This window comes from Juglans regia, chromosome 5 (assembly GCF_001411555.2).
Source record: "Juglans regia cultivar Chandler chromosome 5, Walnut 2.0, whole genome shotgun sequence".
In the NCBI taxonomy this organism is placed as follows: domain Eukaryota; kingdom Viridiplantae; phylum Streptophyta; class Magnoliopsida; order Fagales; family Juglandaceae; genus Juglans; species Juglans regia.
In genome coordinates, this window is record NC_049905.1 from 13,030,084 (window position 1) to 13,034,856 (window position 4,773).

Sequence of the window (4,773 nt, forward strand, 5' to 3'; positions counted from 1 at the left end):
ACAAGCACCAATCTAGTCTATAACGTTTATCAAACGATGCCTTCTCACATGCTCTATACACGCTAGCAAAGTCATCTTCATTAGCATGCAATTCCTTATCATATTCAAATCTCAACAACTTTGCATCTAAAATGAAGACAAGGACACACCTTCTTGCTTAAGCATCAACTACAAAAATTTTCTTACCTTGTGTGTATTTGAATACAGGTGGAAAGGTTAATCAATTCCTCCCACTTGGCATGCTTTCTATTCAACTTACCTTATCCCTTCAAGTATTTCTAGGACTCATGTTCGTCAAAGAAAGGTCGGATAGGAATTGTCACATGGGCACAAAATCAATGTAATGCTCTATCTCTCTAATAGGTGGCAATCCACTAAACACACCACTAGGACTCATGACCTCATATCCCTGCAACAAAGAAACAATAACACTAGGCAAAGAGTCGTTAAATTCGTTAGTATAAAAGCTTGCATTAGCATAAAAACTCAGTTTTGTTTTTCTATTTCTCTTTTCAATCTCTCTTTCTTCTTCCTCTCGTGGCTCCATTCTTTTTTCTTGACTCTCAGCCACCTCTCTATTTTCTTTTTCACTCTCTCTTTCTCTTGATATTTCGGCCTCATTCTCTTTTTTCCTCTCACTCTCTTTTTCCTTTTCACTCTCCTTTTTTCTTTCACTCTCCTCTTTTTTTGAACTCTCGGCCTCACAATTATTTTTCAACTAGTTCTCTTTTTTTCTTGAGGTTTCAGCCTCATCCTCATCTTTTTTCTCTCTCACTTCTCTCTATCTCTCCTTTTTGGCCTCACTATCTCTTTTTTTCTCATTCTCACATTCCCACTTGCTTTTTAGCATAATCTCACTTCCACTCTTGGTTTTTAGCTCAATCTCTTTTTCAATTTTTCTTTTTTGATCACTCTCACTTTCACTCTTTCTTTTTTTATCAGTCTCATTTTCACTCTTTCTTTTTTGAGCAACCTCACTTTTCAGTTTTAGTTGGTCCCCATGGACCTGTGTTGGAGTTAAAGACGCAAGTTTGATTGTTTTCCCATCCTTTTCAAAACTGTACATGCTCCTTAACCCATCATGGATCACCTTCCTATCATACTGCCACAGCTTCCCCAACAAAATATGGCCAGCATGCATAGGCACTACATCACAAAGCACCATATCCAGGTATTTCCCAATTGAGCAAGAAACTAGCACTTGCTTATTTACCCTAGCCTCCCCACAATCACTCAACCACTAGAACCTGTATGGTCTAGGGTGTTTCGTGGTAGGTAAATTCAATTTCTCAAATAAAATAGTGCTAGCCAAATTAATACAACTCCTCCCATCAATGATCATAATACATACCTTATTGTTGATGTGGCATCTAGTATGAAAAATGTTCACGCTCTGTTGCTATATATCATCCATCCTAATTTGTATATTGAGAGCACGCCTGGCAACAAGAGACTCACTATCCATCCTAATTTGTATATTGAGAGCACTCCTCTCTCTCATCCTTTGTAGATTTCTAATTATTGCTTCTTGATGATCCATCTTATCCCTCACTTCACCCAACACCAAGTCCAACTGCTCAAACTATTGTTGCATGGCTTGCAACACAAAGGACGAGTTATCTGCCATCCCCTTTGGTGGTGAGTCACTCCTATGAGACATCATAATGTACTGCATAAAAAGAATGTTAGTAAAAAACCTCACACACTCCCTTACGTGTTTACACTTGAATAATGGCACTACACTTGTGTTTCACTCTTAATTGGCTTTTCCCCCATAATAGTTTCACATCTCTTGCCTTTTACCTAAATAGTTTTCCCACTCAAGTTCTTTAAGAACTAGCTGAACAAAATCAGCACAATACAATTTTGTATTATTCCAACCAGTAATATAGATCCAAGAAATATGAACAAGAAACAATAAAGGAATAAAATGACACGAGACTCAAGACATTTATACAAGGGAAAGAGTAATTATAAAACAAGATACCAACTAGAAAGATGTATTCAACCCCTTTGATGATAAAGCTTAATCAACAAATGTCTTTCTTTCTCTTTGTTGTAACTATGTAGCAACCTTTGAATATACTACATTTTCTTTTCTTCTTCTTTTTCTCCTTTTCTTTTCCTTTCTTTGCTTTTATTTTCTTTTCATTTCCTTTCTTTTCTTTTCTTTTCTTTTCTCTTCTTTTCTCTAATTCAATCACAAACAGCAATATTCAATTGTGAAAATCAAGCAATTAAATTCAAGCACAGAAGAATTGACAATGAAGTAGAAGAGAAACAATGAAACGGCACTCCAAGCAATTGACAAACTTAGAGATGCAAGAAACCCTAGGTGAAGTAAATTTCAACCAAACCAAAAACCCTAAGAATTTCAGCAGCCTACTTTTTTTTTTCAACCCTAGAACAATGAAACCCTAAAAATAAATTTAAAGACGCAAGAATTAAAAGATAGAATCAGACCTAATTGGAAACTGAGCTCTGAATACCAAATGATATGAACCTGTGGGAATGGAATCCCTTGAACCCACAATCAGTTTGAAAACTCACCCAAGAAAGCCAATATCAAGTCAATGGATGGAGAACCTAGACCCGTGGAGAACTTGTTTCAAGAACCTAGATTATATTAAAATTTAGACCCGTTGAATAACCTATCTCAAGGACCCAGATTACAAGGAGGACTGGCACAAAAGTTGTGATTTACCTTTAATAAGTTCAAAAGTTCAATCAAGAATAAGAAAAGTAAACTCAACTCACAATGAATAAATTCATAAAATGTCATAAACTTATTAAAATGAGGCTACAAAGAGTATGTAAACCAAACCTAATTAAAATCCTAGCCAAAATAAAGCCCTTTCTTCCAAAAATAAAGCCATTTCTATCAGAGGTAGTTGCTTCTCCCAGTTCCTCTCATTTTCCAATACACAGGCTCTTAGCATATCTCCCAAAGTTTGTATCGTCCTTTATGTTTGACCATCTGTTTGCAGATGGTAAGCACTACTGAACTTCAATCTAGTTCCCATTAAGTCTTGCAAACTTTGCCAGAAAGACGACGTGAAACGAAGGTCTCTATCGGACACAATCGTCTTAGGCACTCCATGCAATCTGACAATCTCTGCTATATAAATCCTCATTAATCTCTCCAAAGAATTTGTATTCTTGATGGGTATAAAGTGAGCACTTTTTGTCAGATGGTCTACTATCACCCAGATAGCATTATTTCAGGCTGAGGTTCTTGGAAAACCCACTACAAAATCCATCGAGATATCCTCCCATTTCCATTTCGGGATTGGCAGTGGCTGCAATTCACCTGCTGGTTTCTGGTGTTCCGCTTTAACTAATCTGCATACTGAACATTTGTTCACAAATTCTGCTACGTCCTTCTTCATTCCTTCCCACCAGAAATGCTGCTTCAGATCCTGGTACATCTTTGTACTACCGGGATGAGCAGTGTAAGGTGTGTTATGAGCTTCCTTCATTACCTTTCCTTTTAACTCTTGAAATACAAAGTTCCATCTTCTCTAATGCTAAAGTCCTTCGGACCTTCCGACTTCTCAATTTTCCCGATGACTTCTGCAACCTTACTGTCTTTCTTCTGACGATCTTTCAGTTCTTCCCAATCCAATGGAATGAACTCCTAAACGGTGGTCAGAACGACTTCCCAATTACGGTTCTCGATCAACAGTTTCCTCATACTGCATAAGAGTGAATTTACTTCTGACGACAAGATAGACGAATCCTCCGATCTGCTCTTGCGACTCAAAGCATCAACTACCACATTGGCCTTTCTGAGGTGGTACTTGATGTTGCACTGATAATCGCTGATTAATTCCAACCATCTTCTTTGCCTCATATTAAGGTTCTTCTGCTCGAACAGATACTGGAGGCTTTTGTGATCTGTGAATACTTCACACTTTTCACCATACAAGAAGTGTCTCCAAATCTTAAGAGCAAAAACCACTGCAGCTAATTCCAAATCGTGCGTAGGATAATTCTACTCATGATTCTTCTGTTGGCGTGAAGCATAAGAACCTACTTTCCCTTCTTGCATCAACACACATTTGAGTCCTGCTTTAGATGCATCACTATACACTACAAAAGGCTTAAGAGGCTCCGGCAGTGTAAGAACCGGTGCGGTCGTAAGTCTTTTCTTCAACTCAAGAAAACTTGCCTTGCACTTATCGTTCCAAATAAACTTCACGTTCTTCTTAGTCAACACCGTGAGTGGTCCAGACAAACTAGAGAACCCTTCAACAAACCTCCTATAATAACCAACCAATCCTAAGAAACTTCAAATCTCATGCACACTGGTCGGTCTCAGCCAGTTCGTTACTGCTTCAATCTTGCTTGGGTCCACTGCTACTCCTCCACTAGAGATCACGTGACCTAAAAACTTCACTTCATCAAGCCAGAACTCGCACTTGCTAAGGTTGGCATATAGGTTTTGGTCCTTGAGTATAGTCAAAGCCATAATTAGATGTTTTCTATGCTCCTCCTCGCTCTTCGAGTAAATTAGGATGCAATCAATGAAACGACAACAAAACTATCCAGATAAGGTCTGAATATTCTGTTCATCATGTCCATGAATGCTGCTGGAGCATTGGTTAACCCAAAAGGCATTACCAAAAGCTCATAGTGGCTGTACCTTGTCCTAAAGGCAATTTTTGACACATCTTGTTCCTTAACTTTCAGCTGGTGATAACCGGATCGCAGGTCGATCTTCACAAACACGGATGCTCCTTGTAATTGATCCAACAAATCTTTGATCCTGGG